Genomic DNA, 25,749 nt, shown 5'->3' with positions numbered 1-25,749 from the left:
GACTGTGGAGTAGCTAAAATGCCTACCATAGGTTATATATCATATTTATCAGAGTTTTAGTATTAAAAATAATATTATGACATCCACTATAATTTATTTACGAATATATTAAAATACAAACATATTATATCTTAAATATTATAAACACTAAGTTATAGTAACCAAAATAAAACAAACAGCTACTAAAAGTTATATTAATAATAAATACTATAATATTTTTATTTGATGCAGTTATTTTTAAAGACTCGATATCGTTTTCCAGTCAAGGGATGTACTAAAAATATATATGATATTTACTGATTATATTCGTTTTATAACATAAATGCTTCTAAATTATTATTAATAAAAGAAAATAGAATTAAATTTTGTTATCAACACCAGTATAATAAATATTAATACACTGTATGTATCTATAGTTTACTGATAAATAATACAAATAACTATAAAAATTGTTAAAATAATATTAAAAAAAAAAAAAATAATAATAATAGTAATAATATTTATAAAATGTATACATTTTTTATAATAAGGTGGATGGTTTTGTATTTTTAACAGAACGATTAATTTATTAATTTTATAACGATTTTTATTTTGTTTTTAAGATTGAAGACAACTAAAATGAAAAAAAAAAATAAGCTTCAATATTTAACTTAGAAATTAGTTACTAACAAAAATTGTATGATATCAGTATTTGTGGGGAGAGGAGTAGAAATGAAATAAAAAAAATAATTGTGTAAACAATTTTTAAATAACCACCACATTTTTAACACGTGTTTTTATAAGTGTTTTTTACTCTTTATATAACATTATTTTAAAGCAATATTCATTAGAATTAATTTACTATATAAATAAAAAAAACGCTGAGCATAAAGACACATACATTTTTTATGACTGCTTAAATTTTATATGTTAACAGCAATGAAAATTAAAAAAAAAAAAATTATTATTATTTTACAGAATATCGAAACGCAAGAGTGTAATAATAATTTATCATCTAATGGTTTTGTTATTATTCAAAAAATATCTATCATAAAAACTTTAAAGTTTAATTCTATCATCGCCATTGTTTGTATTATTATTTACTAAAAATTATTATTTTTAAATATTATTTAAACTAATTTCAGTTATTTTAAGTCATTATTTTATAACTTTTAAAATTATTTAGTTTTTCTTTTTTTAAAGTGATGATAAAAATAGAACTCATGGATAAACATAAATGTTTACTACATAATTTTAAAAATATTTAAAATATAAAGAGACACAATTTTTATAATATTTAACACAATTTAGCAAAAGTAGGAGAATTTGAAATTAATTGTGAAGTTAAAAATGTATAGCTGAAACTTGAAATCGTAAAACAAAATCTTCGTATAAGTTGTTCCGTATAGCTGTTAAAAATTTAAAAAAATAAATATACGATTTTTATAGTTACTTCATTTTAATTCAAAACATATTATTCATAAAAACTACAAGCTTCTTGTAAGTACATTTAGCTATTATTATTAACTACAATACATATTTAAATAATGTATCCGTAACTAAACAATCAAATAGAAAATATTACTAGTTGAAAAACAAAATAAATGTTTACCATTATTATTCAGTAAACAGTCTTTATACAAGGACAATTCAAATAAATAATAATATGATCGTTATCTATAAAAGTATATAGCATACGATTTGGGATACTTAAATGGTACGTCATGTAGAGTTCAGCAATGAGTTTTATTACGATCGTATAAAAAAAAAAATAATAATGCATGTTATATCATTTATATTTCGTTGATATCGACACCATGAAGTGTTGTCGACTAAAGGTGTCTTCTCAAGTACTGTTATGAATTCTCAGTAAAATATTCCACTTTGGAAATAAGTAATATTTTTATTAATACACCTTCTCGTTAAGACAGACATAGAATACGGCGTAACTCCCATTTTCGTGTTTAGCGTAATATTATGTTCAGCACCGAATGACCTCCGATATTATACACGCTTTTATGCATTTCTATTACAAAAAACGTTTGATGATATATTGTTATACTACATAAATATTTTTAATCGATTGAATATAATATATTAAAGTTTTTTTCATGTAAAATCCCTATTAAACATCATCGTAAACAATATTAATACTTAACCGATTTAAGATACATATTGGGTATACATTTTTTAGTATAAATTTAATACGATGCTGTGGTAATATGAAATTAAGTTCGATTGTGATTTATACAAATTAAAATTCTACGTTGTCTAGACAGATAGATAGTAATTAATGAAAATTATAAGAAAAATCTATTATTAAATTATTAGAAATGTTTCGTAAACCTTAATAAGTAAAAGTAGGTATAATCGTTCTGCTGTACAGTAAGCGTAAAATGTATTTTGTCATTAAATAAATTACTGCAACAGGAATATTAAATTTTAATTGAATGATAATCCATTGCATATGAAAAACTATGGTTTATCGGTCTATTATCATATCAAAATATTGGTATTAATATATCAACAGGAATAAGGGAATTGTAAGAATTAATTTTACTATTTGTAATACGGAACAAACTATAAATAGGTACCTAATAGCATAAAACTAATCTAAATGTTTAAGAATATCATTCTGTATAAAATATAATAATTCACAAAAAAGTTTTACATCTTCAGGAAAAATAATTTTAAATTGCAACTAAATAGCTAAAACCATTTTTATTTATATAACCTAACCAGATGTCTAAAAAAAAAAAATTAAATTAATATATTTTACAGATTTTTTAATTTTAGTAGGTATAAACTATGTTTAAGAAATCTTAAATTTAAATCTGAAACATTAGCTATAAAATTAAACATTATATACATTTTTAGTGATAAACTTATAAAGTAATTGCATATCATCTAAATTTTCAATAATTTTGTCAATATTTAAACTTTATGTGTTTATAAAAAAATATAAGTATAATATCTTTAATATTTTCAAATGGCTACAATACAAACCTATATTTCATACATATAAATGTAAGCAATTTATTATTAATATTTATATGGAACAAAAAAAAATCAAACACATCAAATATTTATAACTAGCTCAGAATCAAAAAATTTTGAAAATTATACTATGTATAGAATATTATAGCATTTAGTGAATATACGAAGTATTTAAGATTATTCATTTTTGAGTAACTCAAAAAAATTAAAATTAGCCAAGTCAAAAACTAGTTTAGCTTAAAAATTTCAAATTTTTTTATATATTTTTTTCTAATCATTTTGAAATATATTTTCTTACTATAAATTATGTATTGTATACGAACAATGTATTATATCAATAAATATATTACTATTCATATTTAAAGTATTTTGTATGTGTTTGTTTTTGTTTTCCATAGTTTTATAAATTTTTTCAATGCTCTTACAGTTTCATTAACTATAAAAATATAGTAAATATGTATAATATTGTTGATATCTTACTAATCTTATTAATTTTGTTATAAATTAAACATACAACTGTTTAATTAAATTAATGATTCATGGACATTTCCCTGTAGCCACTTCCCCGTCCATATTATATTATTTATATATAATGAATTTAAAAAAATGTAATTCATAATTTATTGATCACGTAAATATAACATAATATACATTGTCATTTTATTATCTCTGTACCTATTTATTATAAATAATTATAATTGTCGAGCTGTAATAGTAATAATAGATACAATTAATTTAAAAAAATATAAAAGTTACCGTTGTTTTAATTAATTTTGTAGCTCTAAAATTTTGAGAAATTCCAATTAAGTACTCATCCAGATCACGTTCGTCATATGTAGATACAATATTTTGTATACGTCTAGCAACATCGCGATATTTTTTCTTTTTTGCTGGAGGTTCTTTTCCAGCAATGAATTGGTTAACTTTTAATTAAGTTAACCATTGTTCTTTTTTAAGACCCTCAATAAGTCGCCATATGGTAGTGTTGCGTACCAATATCAGATCCAAGTTCAGGGTGTTATATTAAATGAAAATTACAACTTTTAAGATCAATAATGTGTTTATTACGTATAAATAAAGTTCATGTAACGGATACAAAAAGTGGCTGAATGTTGTGAAGGTGCTCAGGTCTCTGTGGCTCTGGTACATCTGCTGTTGCTGGTCTCTGGGCGGCTCCCTTATATATGAAAAAGCTTCTTGTTATTGTAGTCCATAGCCTTGATTTCCATATATATCCTTGGAGTTGTTTTGATACTTGTTTTTGGTAAAAAAAAATATCCAGGATGCAATCTGATCCTCATTGCCAACACGTGCCAATGCAATGTGTTGTTGCATACGAGTAACCTCAATAATGCATTTCACTCGACCTCGGCATACGTAATGCACTATTGCGATGTTTGTTATGATGTTGTTGAGAAGTAGATAATTACACCCGAAAATGCATTATGATCCTAATGCAACGAGATTCATAATAATATGTATCTAATATCTTATATATATTATAACCATACAATATATTTAACAATATATCTCGTAGCCTATAACAGTAGGATGAGACGCAGCTAATAAAGATGAGAACGTTCTAAGCCAACCTTCAATATTATTATTTGTTTTTGGCAAATTTGCTGGTGTAGTATCGTATTGGTTCCATAATTTTAAATCTAATATTGGAGGTCATCGTATATTTCTTCTAGTTGGTCTCCCAATCCACGTCTCTTCAAAATAATCAATTAAATGGATTAATAACTCTTCATTGTCTACAAAAAACTGTTGAGACATCCATTCGTCGAATTTCTCAACAACATCTGACACAGGAACAAAAGCTAAAGCCATTAGCTGCTTTATTTTCAAAGCAAAATCTGCATTATTCGTATATTTTTTATGTATTTCTGGAAGGCTTTGTATTTTTCGCCATAGACATTGACCAAAATTAAAAAAACAGCCTCTCATTTGTGTACCAGTATAAACATTAGTAAATGCTTCAATTTTATTAGACCATGTTCAAAATCAGTCATTATACTAATCGGACTTAAATAGTTTTCCAAAATCAAAAGTTCCCGGGCAACTCGAGTTTAACTCTCTTTTGATTTGTTAGGTAAAAGTACAAAAACTAATGGTAATACCGCATTATATTTTATCGCATGTATGGATAAAATTTGAGTAAACAAATGTGGTACTGATTTAAATGTGCCATCTATAAACCAACGACTTTGCTTAGACGATAAAATCTTTAAATTATTTTTTGTCGAAAATAATAATAATCTATTATTGTCATCCACGTCACTATCGTATAGAAGACATTTTTCGTTGTCTAAATTAATATTATATGATTCAAAAATAATTAACTCTGATAACATACTCGGGTTTGCTGGAGGTGCATTTTTTCGATGCCTTATTCGTTGAATGGTTTTTTTCATTGGATTAACTGTTGGTAAGGCGGCAGATACTGCTTGAGAAGAATACTACATTTTAGCAACAATTTGTTGTGGAGTTGACTCAATTTGATTTGACATTCTTTTAATTGTGAAATATATTTTTTAACACCAATTTCTTCATTATTTGGGGTATGATTATGCAGATCGTCTTTATGAAAAGAAACCTCACTATTTTTAGTATGTGCCCTTCCACGGCATTTATCAGTATTGTATCTTATACATTTCCAATAAGTTTTTTGTTTTTTCATATAATCGTTTTCAAAAATATATCCTATGTACACTAGTAAGTCTTTTCCTTTTGAAATTTTCATGTAATTTAAAGACATTGTAAAATGTTTTAATGAATTAAATTAAAATAACACACTATAACAATAAGCAAAATAACAGACAAACACGGACGGTGTAAAACAAAATTAATTGAACATCAAAAGCAGACTGTCGACTGGACTGCAGGCCCGTCATCAGATTCGTCGTCGCCGTATAAATCGTAGATAATATTAGACAATCTATAATGTGTATTGACTATTAGTTTATCGGCGTATTATTTGATTTTGCACCGATAACGAAAAATATCTATACAATTTGATAGATAGTACGAAATTGGAATTTTTATATTTTTTTAAATTCATTATATTATTCTTTCAAGATATTATAAATAATGTTATATTTACGTGATCAATAAATTATAAATTACATTTTTTTTAAATTCATTATATATAAATAATATAATATGAACGGGGAAACGTATTGGACGGGGAAATGTCTTACGGAGAAGTGACTACGGGAAAATGTCTGATGGGGAAATGGCAGACGGGAACTGACCCGATACCAAATTAATTACCCTTACAAAATTATCTAACCAGTTTTGACAGATGAGGCTCTTCAAATCATTTTTCTCTGAATACTAACAAAATAAATGCTAAGTTACGTCATTCTAGATCTAGATATCTTAAAAGTTTATTTTAAAAGCACGTATAATTACTGCCTACAATTGTTTTTTATTAAAATTTTTAAATAAAGAAATATTTACTCTTTTTTCTATTAAGCTTGATTAACTTTAAAGTTATTAGTCATGAAACTTGAAGTAATTGTTTATTTGTTATTTATCATATTGTATCCTAAAATGATATATCATCCCATGATTATTTTAATATTTCACGGTAATAATGATGATATTAAATAATAATCTGTTTAAATAGTGGTAGATTCAATAATTAACACAAGGGCACATGTATATCGTATAAAATTTTAAAATGGTCATTTTTTTAAACTTATGTAGTTATAACTCTTAAGTAATATTTTATTAGCTAAATAAATGCATAAAATATTTTAAAAGTGTTATAATTGTAAATATAATTTAAATTTTGTCATCAAAGTAATTTTTCTAAGTTATATCTGATAAAGAAAAATTGAACGCTGCTGAAAAATATGTATCAGATTTACACTTTAATATCGAAGTAGGTGCTTGTACTTCGCAAAAACTATGTTTATAGAAAGAGTTTTTGAAAAAAGCAAATATTCCTATAGAAGCCTATAAATCTTATTTCGTATTTTCTAATACTGCGTGTTTTCCAAAAATACTATATTAAATAACATGTATAGATTTATAATATTTATTCTAAAAAGTGGCATTTAAAGTTCTCGTATTGTCTAAAAAACATTAATTCAATTTTCAGATAGGTTTGTAATTAATGTATATTTAATATGACTTATACATAAAACTACATATTTTTTTTATAAACTTAATAAGTATAAGTAATCGTTAAGTTATTTACCAATATTTATAAATTTATATATGTGGAAAAAAATATGTACTTAACAATATTAAAAGAGTAGTCTTATGTGAATAAATCAACCTGTGTTGGGACTTTAAAGATAAAACTAAGTATATAAATTTTATTGTAAATATGATATTATTTTTAGGTATTAAAATATATTTAATATTTATTTAATATATAATTTATACTCAATTTATTAAAAATAAAAATTATATCCCCCCGACCTTTAAACATTTTCTGTATCCATCTCTGTATTAAAATAAGATATTATTCCGTTTTAATTTATTATTTAATTGTTAATTTCAACACATTCATGTAAATTAAAAATAATTATACAATTATAAATTTACCAAATTATTGTTAATTATAAATTATTAATTAACTATTAATGTCATTCACTGCAATTATCATTATTATTATACATTAAATTGCCAATAACTATATGTGAATTAAATAAATACATAAATACGGAAATTTATACAACGATCGATCAATAATCAATATGTTTAAATGTATTTTACCAGAAAATGTGACGATCGTCGAAAAAGCCTTCTTTTTTTTGGTTGTTGCGTGTAATTTTTAATTTTATAATACGGCTCAATAGTGTCTTATTTCTGACCACTCATGCTATATTATTGGTTCGTATAGATGGCGTTATCGATATATCACGAATTGATGTTATTAGAAAAATTCCTAAGTAAATAAATTAGCCTTTCAAACATTTTTTTGTTATTCCATAGAAGGATTTAATAGTTGATTAAAATTTGTTTATCAAAAATAAACTATAGGTACTACCAAATAAGTAAACACGAAAATGTTTTTTCAAATCGTGATTTTTACTATTTCGCTTATTTTCATTAAAATTACTTTATTTAAATTACAATAATTATATCACAGCTAAATTAAAACTGCTAATTTATGCTGCTTCAATACAATTTAAAGGATGCAATTAAAGGTTTACGAATTCAAAATAACTTCATTGAAGCTCGAGTTAAATTTGAATTTCGAGAAAAAAAATGTTCACAATTAGTGTAAAATCATTAATTAACATAAATTGACTTTTACTTATTAATTATTTAGATTTTCGGGCAGCTATTAAAGTACATTTTCGTAGTCGGGAAAGTTTTGTCTAAGATAAGATGAAAAAAAAAATTATCAACGTCTAGACTATAATTATTACAACCGATGTCGTTGTACGACAAGAAGACGCTACATTATTGCAATTAATCTATCGAGTGGTTCCTAACTTGGACACGTGTTTTCCTATGAAGAACGAGATCAAATAAAATAATTTTAATAAATTCTTATCGCGAAAGCTATTTCTGAAATTCAACGTTTTTAATAATCACTCGAGCATTTTCCATGTTTCGTTTATAGGTACCTAGTTGCGGTTTTTTGTTTATAAAATCGTGGGAACTTACTTGTCAATTTCAATATTGTTGTATTGATTTTTTTCCGTTAGTCACATATTATTATAATATAATACTATTATTATCTGAATTTTAATCACATTTAAGCATAGTCAATGTTTTACGTTCTAAAATAGATCATAAGCGATTTTTATTTCCTCGCACTTTAAATCAAATGATTTGTTTGTGATTTTTTTCTCTGATTTTATTATTTCAATTTACGGTCTATTATTATTATTACTGTTATTATTGTTCATACGTCACGATTCCCAATTATCACAATATTAATTGCTGTGTTCCAACTGTCTATCTCATTTGTCTATGATCAGGTGACACGTATTCCTAAAAAAACTTAGTCCTCACTTATATTCATACACCATATCATGATACAGTATTTTTTAATTGTTTATTTTTTACAGAAGATGCACTGCTCATAATATAATTTGTTTTCATTTGGCGAAATAGATAATAACGAAAAAAAAAACAAAGAAATAAGTATGTTTCGAAAAAATAATTGGATCGATATAAACTTTTATTTTATTTTATTTAAATTCTATATTAAGTAATTCAATAAGTAAATTTCATCAAATATAATAATGAAATGAGATTTGTATCATTCGACATATTATTATTATTATTATTATTATACATTGATATAACTCTAAAAACATATAATATATTAGGTATATACCTACATAATTTAGAATAACATAATTATAAATATATCCATTGATATCTAAGTTCAAGTATAGCTTTTTTTTCTCAATTTTATTCTCACTCTAAAGTGTGTTAAAAAAAAAAAAAAAACTCTTTATATAAGTACAATGCAATGTATTCATGATTATATTTTTCCTGATAAACATCTTGTTTGTAAGGAATTGGGTTTTTAATTTTTGTACTTCGTGGTTACACAACTTGCTGATTTTGTTTTAACATTTTTTATAAAATCAATTTTATTTTAGTAATAGTAAAATTGATGAATTTAAAGAAATTAATGAACAATAAAGCTGTTTATTTTTTTCACGTTTTATTTTTCTAATTTATAAAAATTCACTAAAAACTACAACATATTAAAATAAATAGGTATTTGTATTTTGTTATTTATTAAAAATTAAAAATTATTTATTTTTTTTTTCACTACACAAATAACTGTTTATAATATAAGAGATTTATCTAGTATTACATGTGATCACGATTTACAATATTCGTATGACATTTTTATTCTGGTTATTTTTCTGCTTCATAAATCTTTACAAAATAAGTTTAATTTTTTTCATATAATACTTGAATATTTTAGCACAAGAATATGTTTACATTTATTTCTGCTAACGATGCGGGTTTTTTTTTTATAACATATTATGTATTCAATATGTAAAGTAATAATATATTATAAAATACGTTTTTTGTACTTAATAAATTATGTTTGAATTTAATTCAAACAAATACATTTTTTATAAAATCATGTTGAACTGCATACGTGGACGACTCCTTACATACTTCGTTAAAAGTGTTGTATATGTATAACTAATACCATGCAAGTGATTACGCAGCCATGGATTAGTTGTTCCGTAATTCATACTTCAGTTAATCTACTTTATTTTGATCGTACGTGCAGTTACTGATCTATCAAATGTTAATGCAACGGTTACCTTTGAATTTCTTTTATGAAAAATTTCACAGTAAAAGTTGCACGAGGAGCCAATTTCACTTAGTGTATTCTCAACCAACGCCATAACCCGCTATAGTCTAAAAACATAGTATTTAATTAGTGGTAGTACTATTAAGGTATAATTTTCAAATTAACGCTAAATTTTAATGTTAACGTTGCACTCATACTGTTTTCCAGTAACCAATATTATTATTTGAAATAATCAACTTCAACCCTGAAATAAATAACAAATCAATAGATTTTTAATACTTTATACTTAATATATATATCAGATCGGTTAAGAGCAATAATTAACTAAAGATGCTTTAGTGGTATTAAACATAGAAATTGATTAAACGTTAAGAACTAATTAATCATGAATATATAATCAAATAATGTTCTGAAACACAATTTGGAAAAAAAATTTAATTTTCAATTTTTTTGATTGTCATTTTTTTGTTTTAAACTAAATTAAATTAAATTTTTAATACATAATATACTATATTATGTACTACTTAAACCATGTATAAAACATAAATATAAATAGTATTTTTTTACATAAAGGTCTGTTTTTTTTTTTTGTCTCTGAGTGACAAATTACTAATATGATAACTGAAAACCTATGGCAGTTATATAAATTATGGGCGATGAATAGAAAGACCTTGAGTTTTTAGGATTTTAAAGTGGCACGATGAAATTGTTTAATAATGATTATTTGTTGAACTTTCAAATAGCGCAATACTTATTTTATTAAATGAAATACAAATATTTTCAAAAATAGCAATTCTATCAGATAAGTAGGAACCATATATATATTTTAAACAAAAAACTATATTAATTTAACTCTAATAAACCATTAAAAATGTTTTCGATCGACACATAGACGTCAACACTCAAATAATAGACATTTAACATTTTAACAAGAATATTTTGTTACTTCCCAAAATGAATAACCTCAAATAATGTAAATAATAACGAAAATGTATTTATCAAACTTTAAATTGTTATCCAAACATGTTATTATAGATGCTTACGTTTTATAAAATTTTATTTAACAGTATTTTTTATTTTCATTCTATGTTCTGAGCGACGAAGTGATTGAAATTGATCTTAAAAATTGACAATTTATTTTTATCTGGTATCACCTTTTTGAGTTATTTATAAACAACTTAGATGCTTTAATTCTAGTTTTTTTTTCTTATATATTTTGATATAACATTATTGCTGTGTAAAATGTTGAACATTTTTATAATTTTTTTCAATTATTTATTTAAAAAAATACATAGCCACAACTGTTATTCATTAACGTTTAGAAAATGTTAACAACAATTATAGTTTAAGATCGCAAAATTTACAGATTATTTTTTAGTTAGAAGTGCATAAAAATATCTTTATTTTATATTTAAGATTTTAGAATTTAGTATAAGTTTTCCTACCAATACTTCAATCATATTGAAATTAATAATCTAAAAAATGTATCAAAAAAATTATTTTTAAAGTTGAAATTGGTATCAAATTATTTATTTAAACAATGAATAACAGTGTTAATTATTTTTTAGTAATTTAAAAACATTGCTTACTGGAACTTAAAATTTGTAAGTATTAATTTATAAGTATAATTTATTAATTTTACTCTACGTAATGACATTTTTGAAATGTATGTAAATTAATTTTAATTTCACTTATTTATATATCATATTCACGTATTTGATGGAAATGTAATACTTATCGATGTAAAAGCTTAAAATAATAATTTAATATATATTTTAATTATTAATAAAATATTTTGGCATTAAATCACCTCATCGTAATACTATAATAGAACAATTAATTATTTTAATAGAAATATACAAAAATAATAATACTATCATGAAAATATACGTTTATAATGATATAGGTTGATAGACTATCCTAATCAGAATTTATTTTCGTACACGATAATATATCATTGAATTAAAATTCAACAAATCTATTGTAAAAAACCACTCGATATCCACTTGCCCATATTTTTCTATTTTACTTACATCCAAAATCGAGTAAACAATATCCTTAATAACTAGTGAAGCATAAATAATTGTACTAGTCAATAACAATTTGTCCATATTCTGATTTTGCGGCAGATCACCATCTCGTAATAGATCAACTGCCCGGTTTCGTAACAATATTTTCAATTTTTTAATTTCTTAAAATGATTAAATATGTAAATGTGCATGATACAGTGTATTATATATATATGTAATATTATCGGTGTATTTTTGAAATACGTGAGTTAACGGTCAGCAGAGCAATACATCCGTAAAATGATCCGAAATTGAATAAAAAAACACAAACACGTACCGATCGCACGTAAGTATAGTTTTTTTTTTCCTGTAGTTTATTTGATTTGTATATCTGTACCATTAGGGTTGGATTAGTATAAAGGTAAGTATGGCTTTTTTTTTTTACGATGACGTCATCCAGGAAACTGTAACTGCTGTGAAAATTCAGTCTGAACAGAAGCACGTGTGATTTTCGTACCAGTGATAAAATAATAACAAAGTGGGGCGATCACTACCTATACATCATCCTATCACCACCGAACACTCCCAACTCACGTTTTACGATCACAGGGCAGCAGCGAAAACGTGAAACTTTTCATAAGCTAGTAATATCTAATCTTTATGTTTAAAATCCATAAAACAAAAGTAAAAATTAAATTTTGTTATTAATTACCAAATAATTGGTATTATCAGCTCGGTTATTCGATATTAATTTTTTCCATCGCAAGATTAAAAAATCCCAATAGAAATTCCACCTTCACCCATTTACCATGTTTTTTTTTCTTAAAAATTTATTTTTTTTTAATTTAAAAAGCATTTTTACACGAAAAATCAAGTAATTATTTTTCCTAAAAATGTTTAAGTGTACCTAATGCAAATAATTTACAAAATATTTTGTCTCGTTTTGAGCTATTATTAAAAATTTTAAGGTTTTTTTTAGTTTTATTTCATTATACATGATAATTTAATAAAATGTTTTTATTAAGTATTAAGTAGTTTTTATGAAAACCTAATAGTTCTATAAATATATAGAAATTTAAATATACAGCTTTGATGAAATTGAATATTTAAACAAATATTAACGATTTTAATTATCATGTTGTAATACATACAATATTAGTGGAGTCTTGCAATTTGAAATATTTGATTATATTATTATATTTTATCATTTACAATAATATATTTTAAATATTTAAATTAATTTTAAGTTATTGCCTATTTATAATTTAAAACGTATTGCTAATGTTAAAAAATAAATCACTGTAATAGCAATATACATATAATAAAATAATATATTATATTTAGTAAAATCAGCTGATAGTTGACAGATCATCTCTGATCAGAATCATTTTTTGAATTTAACACATAAAAAAATGTCACTCTAATACAATTATCTACTCAATAACGATATATATTTGACCTTTATTGTAAAGTTGTAAAGCTTAAAGATTGCTGACCTTTTGTTTTGTTAATATTACCATTAAAAATTACGTTGATACTATGTACAATTTATCAGCAATAATAGTTCTTAAATAAACACGAATAAAACTAGTGTACGAACGTAACAGTACATTATCCATGGTACATCTTAAGTAATATATTCAAAGATTGCTCATTCAATTTGTCAAACGTTCAGACCTCAGTCGATGATGTAAACAGAGGGATCCCATTTTCCCAAGGACTGTATAAATCTGTTTATAATCAACATATTACGAAGTTGGATAGTAAAACAATGTACGTATATGTAATATTACAATTAGCAGAGCTTTAAATCGATTTTAATTGTCGATAAACATCGTTAAACATCAAAAAACATCAAAAGTAATAATTAATTTATTTAATTAATAAAAAATTTCAAGTCGGGAAAAATATTAAATCGATATTGTGAAATAAAACATATAAAAAAATAATAGATTAGTTTAAATTGAAATTAGTAAAAACTAATAAAAACTTAAAACGATAGTCGAAATTGAAATTAAAATTGAAGGATTTAATATTGATTCCAAACTATGATAATTAGTAGGAACATTTATTATCAAGCGTGGATCAACTCCAGTAGAATCTTTAGAGTCCATAGTGAGTTAAGACCCGAAGACCCTCGAGACTCTATCAATGCAACGCAAATTACAGTCCCGTTCAAAGATTTCAACATTATAGTATAATAATAGTGTATACACAAAAGTATAATTACTTATTGTTGATAAACAATACAATGCTATACATTCATTGCGTTTGTAGTGAAATACTAAAGTATAGTTATTCTAAATATCAAACATGTTTTCATTACCACCCATATAACATACTATAGGAATAATAAATCTCTGTGAGCGTACGTTTTACAATGATATTTAAATCTAAAACAACAATACAAGCTCAAGCTGATGTTAAGACTAATTAACGTTAAAATGCATTAGAATAATTAGATTTACACTTAAAATAATTAAAATATGAGAGTAACTTAATATTAAAACATTAAGAAAATTATCAACTACTCGTATTTTAAAAATATATTAATGTTATTATGAACAATTTCTACAATAATATGTATTTTTTTTAAATTATAACTGATAAGCCTAACAACAGTCTCTTCAAAAACCCAGAAATTGTATATAGCCCCTCCCCCCTACCACACATATCTGATTATTCATATACCTACTCTTATTTTTATTATATAACAATGTAAGTCTACGTACATTACACATTTTTATGTCGTATACACCAGCGGTAGCCACTGTGTAACGCAAGATAAGAATATGGATATTGCAGTATAGTCGTCGCAATATTTTTAATTTATTATTATTATTATTATTATTATTACTTTCCATCCTCCACCCTCAATCACCGACATGTTGTCACACACCGGATGTGATTGGTACGAGTGGCGTATAGTGCAAACACTGCGTGAAATATAAGTTTTTTTTTAATTTTATGATTATTTTTATTGTTATTATTATTATTTGAAAATAACTAGAAACTGCTCTGGTAGAATCCAAGTATATTATTATCCGAATTATATAGAATGGCTATATGAACAGTATTCATTAGTTTTCTTGAAAAGTATGAATGTTTTTGGAAATAGGCACAATACCAAACGAAAAGCTAAGAAAGGAAATTAAAAAATATACACCATTATTCAAAAAATTAAATACAAGTTTAAATACGAATCAATTAAAACATAATTTGACATACAAAATGTATCTAATCATCGGTATTATTGTCGTTAAAATAAATATATACAATTTACTAATTAAGCATGAAGACATAAGGAATTGATTTTTAATATAATCAATAAAGACACTACCAAACAAATCATAGTATAAATAATTATATCATTAATTTTTTTATTTTTTTATATTATATGTATATATTGTTATTGTATTCAGGAAAAAAATTGATTTGAATATTGTACATACATGTTTAAGGGGAGTTAATAATGTATTTTTTTTTTTTATTATTACAATGAGAATTAATTATTTCTATTTTCAAAACTCTTGGAATCGAAATCTTGACGATAATATTTCAAATCAGAATAGAAAATGTCTCCAATCACTAATAATATTTTTAAACTCAAATCAAAACGCCACTTTAATAATCTAACATAAAAACTAAAACGCACTCTCTCTGAAATTCGAATAGAGAGTTTTAATAAACATTCTCTCCTCACTCTCCACAAAAGACAACTCCATACGGAAAGCTATGAAAAATTTATTATTACAAACTCTACCACAAACATACGTCCTTAAAAACCCCGATGGTACCTGTTTAACAAGCGATGAAGAAAAGCAGACACTTTCCACGAACATCTCTCATCAACTTTTAGATCACATTAGTCATTACACAGCCCCACCAAAGTTGACGAAATAAATTCTTCTCTTGACTCTCCCATATGATAATGCCACCCAAAAATATATCTCTTCATATAGTTGTATACCTAATTAATTAATCACAGAAACACAAATCTCCCGGCTACGATTTAATCACATCCGAAGTTGCAATTCATCTCTCAAAAAAGGCTTTGCTATTCCTCATTTTTATATACAATTCTATGATAAGGCTCACCTACTTTCCTTTACTCTGGAAATGTTAAATAATAATAATTATCCATTAGCTAGGCAAACCCACAGAAACGCCTTAATTGTTCAGAACAATTAGCCTCTTACCCTATTTCTCAAAAAATTTTCGAATAACTTATTTTTAAACGTCTCCTACGAAACATAGAAAAAAAAACCTTCCAAATATTCAATTTGAATTTAAACATAATTATTCCACAATAAATCAGATCTACCGTCTTGTAGATAAGATCTCCTATTCTCTTGAAGAAAAGCTCATAAGCACATGAGTGTTCTTGAATGTTGAACAGAAATTTGATCGAGTTTGGCACCAAAGGCTCCTCCACAAAATTAAAGCAATTTTTTCCCATACTTATCCCTACTCATTAAATCATATTTTAGTGATCGCCATTTCTCTGCGTGCTCAGGAACAACTTTTTTAAATATTTCTAAAATAGAAGCCGGTGTCTCACAAGTGCAGTTATTGCACCACTCTTTTTTAACATCTACACCGCGGACCAACTTATTACTCAAAACACAATAGTAACCCACTTTGCGGAAAACAATCCACTACTTTCATGTTACTCTGACCCAGAAATAGCTACCTCTTTAATGTAAGCCCATCTTGACAAACTAGCCTTGTGGTACACAGAATGGGGCTTGAAATTCAACCAAACGAAATCGCTCCACTCTACCTTCACACTACGCCCTATAAACTATCCAAAGCCATTTTTTAATAACTCTACCTTACTCTTAAACCGTCAAATACCATGGACTAACCCTAGTCTACCGGCTCATATGAGCTCCTCGTATGCGCTCTCGACGTTTAACCCTCAATGACCGTAGTCGCCAGCTGCGACACCTATTGAACTCTAAACATATTCATCTGAACAACAAGGTACATGTATACAAAATGCTACTTAAACCAATATGGGTCTATGGTATACAGCTCTGGAGATCAGTAAAAACTACTAACATCAATAGAATACAAACCTATCAATCCAAAACTCTAAGACAAATCACTGAAGCACCATATTACGTTTCTAATTACATACTCCATCACGATATCTCCAAACTTTTGTTGTAGACGTGGATAAAACACACTACAAAAGATTTCATAATCACTTTTTAAATCACAGAAACCCACTCATGCACAATATCTCTTTCTTAACTATCCCTAGAAACCATTTCTAATGACTTAAGTGCAAATGGTGTAGAAACCTACTAAAAACTAATATTCAATTTTAATACTCGTGTTTTTTTTTTTTTTCATCATAGTATCTCTACAGTGAGGCTTCTACACTCTGTTTAATCTATAATCTTTATCTACTTGCTAATTTTTTTTTCCTTAACTTTTCTTATTGTTCATATTTTTTTAACAGATTGAATAAAACATTTTAAAAAAATGAAAAAAAGAACTCAAATCAAAGATTATTTAATACATTATCTTTGACTTTTGAAACAGGCTGTATCATATTTTATTAATGTAAACAATCAAAATATATAGCGATATATTATTTCTTATGCATTTAATAAGGGTTTTTATGAAATAAAAATAAAAATATTCATTTTATTTTAAGCAAAGTATGTAAAAAAAAATTAAGATAATAAATAATATAAGTCTTTAAAACTTAAATTTATGGAAAAAAGAAAATACAGGTATTATACTAAAAAATGAACAAAGATTAATTACTAATCGCTAGAGTAATGTATTTTATAAAAACCAATTCGATAAAACATTTTTTTACATTTATCTTATACTGTTTAGCACAACGTGTTTTTTTTTATTACAATTTATAACAGATTAAATATATTTACCATAAAAAAAAAGATTATTTTTATATTTCTATGAATAGTTAACTACAAAAATATTTGATAAAAAATTAAATATATTGTATTTCTTTTAAGAATAATTATGTAATGTAATGCCCCCCTCCTCAAGAAATTCTATCACTTAAATTTAATCATAAAATTTCTTTAACATTTTCGGTTTGAAAATTATTATTCATGGTGACATAAACACGAAAACACTTAATGGGACTACCATGAAAATAATCCATGTTTTAAGAACCTTAACGTCATTTTAACTCTTACCCGTAACTATGTTAAATTAATCATACCTCCTTTATCGATTTATGACTTTATGACTTATCCACTGCTCTCGAAAAAGTTCAAATATAATTGATATTTTCATAATGAAGATTTCAAATAACTAACAGCAAATTTAAAACAACTCTATTCTTATTACTTCTCAGTCATTTTTACTATAGATACTATACCTCCAAATAAGCCTAGCCTAACTCGAAACGAAAAGGATTGAGAATTCTACATTTAATCCTTAGAAAACAAAATTAAATTTATGATAAAATATTATCCTGATATGGGCGTTGAAGAAAACTTTCTCATCAATTCAATACGTCAAGAAAAAGCGTGATTTTACTCCATTACTTAAAAAAATTTTGTACCTCAACGTTTAATGCCAATTATTATTGAAGAAAATCTGCAAAACTACAAATATTATAATAACTATTAATAACCACTTGACTATAGAGAGTCTTTTGTCTTCTTGACAAAATTTCTTTTACATTAGAAAAATTATACTTAATATATGTATATTAAACTGGTGTGTTTTTATATGTAGCCAATTTTTTTTTTTTTTTTTCATAGAGCCTAGGCTCCAAACACATATTTTTGTAGAGTCTCAGGCTCAGTCTTACCTCAAATCATAGATGAACTTCTTCAAGAGCTATTGAGGTCCTATTTATTATTCAAATTTTTTATTTGATCGATCAACCAGTTTCTACATTATAACTGGGAAAATGTCCAATGACACACTCCTTTTTCTACATTCTTATCTTAAAATGATCTTATATATAATATGAATTCATATATTGTTGATTAAAATAATAAAATTAATAAATATCTAAGCTTATATTTAGAAACCTAAAATGTTACTCATGTTTTTCAATCGGAATCCGCATCGTTAATTAAAATTGTCTGTATTCGGTATTCGGCCACTGGCGTTTGCACAGTAGTTATAAATGTCCATCGTAGAAGTATAAAAACAAGATAATATGTTATTATTATATACGTAAAATGCCAAGAAGATAATTGTTATGTCGAAATCTTTCACGTCAGGCGGCGTGAAATGTAATTAAAAATAAAAATCTGATAACCCGAGGCGCTCGTACTTAAATACAATTACAACTATATATACTATAAAGTTCTTAAATAAATATATATGTATAAATTTATATTTTACGCGCTATTTCAAGCACGTCTACACACATCAGGATTTAATAAATCAACAACGTTCAATTTCGGATAAATCACGATTGTCAATTTACTGGGGTTAATGATCATTGATTATGTTTTATTATAATGTTCCTATACATATTTTTGGCCAAAAACATATTATTATTGAAACACTTAATAATTCTATCTCAATGCAATAGATTGTATTCAGTAAAATTTTGGACGATGGTTTTTGAAAAAAATAAAACTAAGCACAAGCACAAGCACATTATTATATTTATATTACTATAGAAGTTGAGAAATCCAAAAAAGCCTAAACTATTTTTCTATAACAAAGCAGAGATTAAAAAATTATTTTTTGGATTTTTTATATAATTGAAGACCATATTACTTTCAAACAACAAATATGTTTTGTACCATTTAAGTATTATGTTATGGAGATACAAATTTTTATTTTTTTTTTTCAAATGAGAACCACCTTTATTCATTTAATGTTATTCAGTAATTTTTTTTTTTTTTTTGAGGAGAAATTTATATGTTATTCAAAGTTTGAATAAGTAGTTTCCAAAAAAATTATATATTAACGATAATATGTTTGAAAAACATTGAGTCTATGATGATTTTAAAATATTTTAGTCATTTATATTAATTTATCAATATATTTATAAGAACATTCATAATGTCAATGTGATCCTGCCCGGCAATGTGAAATTGTGAATTACGAATTTTTTAATTTTTTTTTTTTATCAACTAATATTATTTTTTATTTTTATTACAAATTTTAATTTTATTATTACCTATTTAAAATAATTTATAAATAGTTAAATATATAAATATAGAAAAGCAGATAGACCATGTAATTTCAATACATGTTATGTTTCTAAATCTTATGCAAATAAATAGATAATAATAAAATTGTATTTTATAATAAAATAAAAAATAATTTTTCTTGGTTAAATAAAAAAAAAAAAGAACGTTGGTTCATGGTTCACAATTTCATATTGCCTGTGCAAGACCACGTTGACACTACTTTATACATTTAAATTTTAAATTTTGCTAAAATTAGATATATTAACAAAATAAAAATAATGTTGTATAATAAAACTGTGATTTAAAAAAAATGTTATTTGTAAAAAATTCCAAATTGCAGAGCAAATTTTTAAAACGAAATTATGTCATGCACAACCTTTTAAAGAAGACGAAAAGTTGCAATTAATAATATTTTCGTAGTAAATTTCATCATATCGGTATGCTGTAGTTTTGGTATTGGTATTTTACTCCCTACGCAAGAAACTTGGTTGTTATTTGTCACATATTTTATGTAAATTTCTATCAAATATTTGTTTGCAGCGTGGGTAGGAAACTATACATTCTTATAAACGTTTTACGAAAACCTTTACTCGAAGTTTTGCAATATTTAGATCTCAAAAAAACTCTATATAACCCTGATTTCAAATGTAAGTAATCTGTTAATTATCTTGCATCTTTATCGTAAATAAAAAAGTTAATAATAACATGTAGTAATTGTCTTCGATGACCAAGTAGTTTTTAATTATATATACAAGATGTCTATATAAATTTACCAAGTAAATAGATTAATTTTGTAGACATGATATAATATTATTGTATTGTTATAACTATAAAAAAACTGAATTTATGAAACATATTATTTTTGATAAAACATTTAAATAATAATATAATATTACATTTTAATGATAAACATTAGTATTATAATTATATAGATATTTTATTTCCGTAGTAAACATGGTTGTTTAACTAAAGTCAAGGGAGAACTTCAGACTAAATTAATTCAGAATAATGTAATATTGTTAAAAATATTTATATTTCAGATGTTTAGAAATGTATAGAACGATTAAAAAACATCGGTCTCACGGGTAATACCATACACATTTATACAACTAATAAAAATAACAAAACTATTAATTAATAATGAAAACTTTGGTGATATAATTAAAATTATTAACTTAAATATTTTATAAGCTCTTTTGATTGTTTAGTAACTGCTTATAGGTTTATTGCATGTCTATTAGGAGACAATTAATACAGATGGATGACTTTTGTTTATGAGGCATCTCATATAGTTGGGTTCATAATATATATATACATATATAGGTAATTTGTCTACAAATTATTGATATTTTTAACTTTGTGGGACAAATATTATATGCTCAATATTATGAAAAATAATTCTTTACACCAAACGAAAGTATTTTGTTTTTGATATAGACTATTTAGCATAAAATAAAAAAGTGAACTGCATACTATGCATGTAAGCATACTATGCATGTAAAAAAATCATACTTCAACTTTTTTTGGGGTAAACCTACCAATAGTTGAAACCAGCATCATTTGAGTAAACCATAGTAAAAATATATTGAAATATTCCACAAAGGGCAATACTATATGTTATATTGGAAATATAACATATAAAATATTGATTAAATAAATAGTAGTTTACAAATTTAATTTATTGTATTAATAAACTATTACACTGTAATCATTGTAGCAACATAATATTAAATTTAAAAATTAAAAAAAAAAAAAAATCAAATAGAAATTTATTTACAAATTCATCATTATCAAATACATTTATCATAAAAAAATACAAAAAAGTATACATAAAAAAAAAAAAAAGAAGATATTTCTGAGATGTTTATATGTTATACTTATATTTCATTTCTATATTTATATTTAAACAATTTCGTTATTTTTTTTAAACACGTCCTTGCTGTTAATTGAACGTTTTTTGAGCTCAAATATCTGGTTTTTGTTATCAATATTTATTTATGATAATCTTAATAAAATTACATTATTGCCATTTACCATTATTTATGTGTAATATTCCTTTGTAAAACTTTGCTTACAGAGTCATACCTAGGTTACCAAGAATCGAAATCTGACTTATGCCCGATAAATGGAAGTTAGTGTTTTTATCTCGCATTTTCAAAGTTTGGATGACATCTAATTTTGCTTATAACATACACGTAAATATTATAACTTATTAACTGACTAATTTGCTTAAATAACTGAAATCTTTTGATTGATACGTTATCGTTTTATTTTTGATAATATAAAATATTTGTTTTTACTGTAAAAAATTCGCAATAATGGATCATAAAATATTAACAGTACTGTTTTGTTTCAGATGTGAAATTGTGTATGGATATGTGTAAGTGTATATGCTTGATGAGTCAAGAGTAATACTCATTGTCAAGGTATTAAATGTAGGTATGTACTGAACAAGGATTTCTCTGTGGTAATGATCAGCGACGTATAAATAATGGACATAACTACTCAGGTATATTTTCAATAATACAAAATATAATGATAATTTATTTATTGTCATCATTTTTCTATTGAAATCAAAAAGAAATATTTAATGTACCTGAGTGTTATTGTTGGGTGTGTATAGTGTTGTATACAATTATCGATAGATGCACACTGTATACAACTTTAACAATAGTACAGGTAGTTGCTTACTATAGTGCTATTAATAAAAAAAACTTCATGTCAAAAATCTTTGATTATGCTTATATATTATATTTTGTTAATTAGAAAAAAAAAACCATACTTATTTCAATTTAAGATAAAGAATAAAGTAAAACTAACGAATTTTATTTTTAAATTTAATTAAACTATTTTTAAAATTTGTATGATATCAATAAACAAATTAAGATTGCATTTAAAATAGAAAAAAATTTAAATTACATGCAGTTTTCTTTCTTAAATATTAAATTTCTGAAAATATAAAATCTGATTGTTTATAACTAATTTCTGTGATTCAAATTTTACTTAGAATTATGTATCCCACAAAACAATTTATGAATACTACACAGCTCTAATATAAAAACAACGTATTTTGTATAATTTTAATAACGATGACCCCGGTGGGTTACAATAAGGATATAATGATGAGACTTGGTATAACACAATCATTTAGTTTCAATTTTCATCATTACTTTAAATAGATACATAATTTTATTTAATATGTTGCGTAAATTTTATTTATTTTCATTTCTTCTACAATGTGATATTAATTTGTCATTAAATTTGAAAAAGAATAGTGAAAAAGAAAACTTAAATAATTTATATTTTTCTTGTTCTAAATTGATAATTTATCACCGAATTTTATAGATAATAAATAACTTGAGAGGTAATGAATGACTATTGACTAATTTATTAGATTCGATACTTTGAATTAACTTTTTTTTTTTAATTGCTTTTTTGACTTATCGTTTCATTTAAAAATAAATACTATTCTGCCTCCATAAATCATAATGTATTCCTAAAATATTTATGTAAAAAATTATTTATAAATAAATTAAATAAGTATAGTCAAATTCACTTATTACGATGCCATTTATAACGATATTCCGGGTAAAACGATTCCAAGTGTTACTTTTTATAATCATGATATAACGATGTTCAGTTATAACGATCAGATTCTCTAGATATCTTAAAGGTCGTTATAAGCAAATTTGATTGTAATTATTTTGTAAATTAAAAAATTGAAAGATTAAATAGGTACAGTATTGTAACAGCTCAAATTTGGGTGACATTTGAAGTTGTAAAATATTCCCTCCAGGTATACATTTGCATTTATTTGATAAACATTTTCTTTTAAACAGACATTTTTTAAAACCTTGATCACAAAAAAAAATAAATATGTATATACTATTTTACGCAAAGATTTTTCATATCTGACATATTTAAAATATCTATTAATAGATCAGAATATACAGAAAATTTATATCTTGATTAAAGTTGAAGTAGAGAGCCATTTTTATTTTCAAGTTCATAGTATTAATTATTGTTAATAGATACAATCGTAAAAAGTACATTCTGTAGGTTAACCTTTGCTTCTATTTACTTCCGGTAGTTTAGCTTTAACAGTATTGTCAACATTGCTTGGGAAAAACTTGTTAATGGATCTGAATTTAATTTTTTCCTTTTGTATTCCAGTGAAAATTTAAAACTTTTTCTTTTCTTTTCTTTAATGTTCTGAAAATTTTTTAATACAAATAAATAAACATTTGCCTAATAATTATAATTTATTTGTAACTATTACTTGTATTTTGCATAAATTACAAAAATATTTTTGTCCTTTACTAAAAGTACATCAAAAAAATCAAAGCAACGAGATACTATATTGTCTTGTTGAAAATAAAAATAAATAAAAATTATCTATTTGAAAAAAAAATGTATCTCTCTATCGGGAACATGATTATAATTTTAAGCATAATTCAGTATGATGTTTTGCAATATATTTTCTAACTCTTATTTGCAGTATAGGTAATTAATTTTTCTATTACTTAAGTTGGAAGTAAAGAAGGTGACTGTCCAATTTTCACTTCAGCTCCAAACATGGTGTTCTTTTATTACCACTATAATAAACCCTATTTTTCATCAACTGTACAAATCTTAGACCATTTGACATGATTTACGGTTGTTTGTTTTCATCTTTGTTATTAATATATTCTGTTTGTCTTGGTTTGACTTTCGACACTTCTATGAAACTGACTGTGACGTATTTTCCACGAAAAATTTGAAATATGTCCCACATTTATTTTAAATTTTTTATTATTCTGTTTACAAACTCACGACTATTATTTGATCATAGCATCATGAAAGTTTCAAAAATACAAAATATGTTGATAAGATTTTTTCCTTCTTCTTCTGCCCTTTTTGTTTTTAATCAGCTTTATTGAATTAATTTATTTAGGTAATCCTGATATACCACAATAAACCGGAACTCTAAATCCTTAGCGACTCAATCAAATTAACTTAGCACTTCTTATTTCTGAAAACACCATTAGCTTGATAACTAGTCCTTCAATTTTAGATTTTTGTTCGAATTGACACTATATACTCACAACATTTTAAATAAATATACACCGATTCTTGTGTTATATTCTTATACTTTTTTTTCAACTCCAACATTCATATATTGTTTTTCACCATGCCCAATTCTTAATTCTATATAATATAGAAGTTTTCGTTTATAGTACAATATAAAATAGTTGTACTACCTCCTGATATTGAATATATTAAATTGTCTACTACCCCAATACTAATAATATCGTATCACTTAAAAAATCTGTATGATTTATTTATTTTTGCTCAATTAATTTCTTTTTTT

This window comes from Melanaphis sacchari, unplaced genomic scaffold (assembly GCF_002803265.2).
Source record: "Melanaphis sacchari strain LSU unplaced genomic scaffold, SCAv2.0 Contig88_pilon_pilon, whole genome shotgun sequence".
In the NCBI taxonomy this organism is placed as follows: domain Eukaryota; kingdom Metazoa; phylum Arthropoda; class Insecta; order Hemiptera; family Aphididae; genus Melanaphis; species Melanaphis sacchari.
This window is presented reverse-complemented; position numbering follows the sequence as displayed.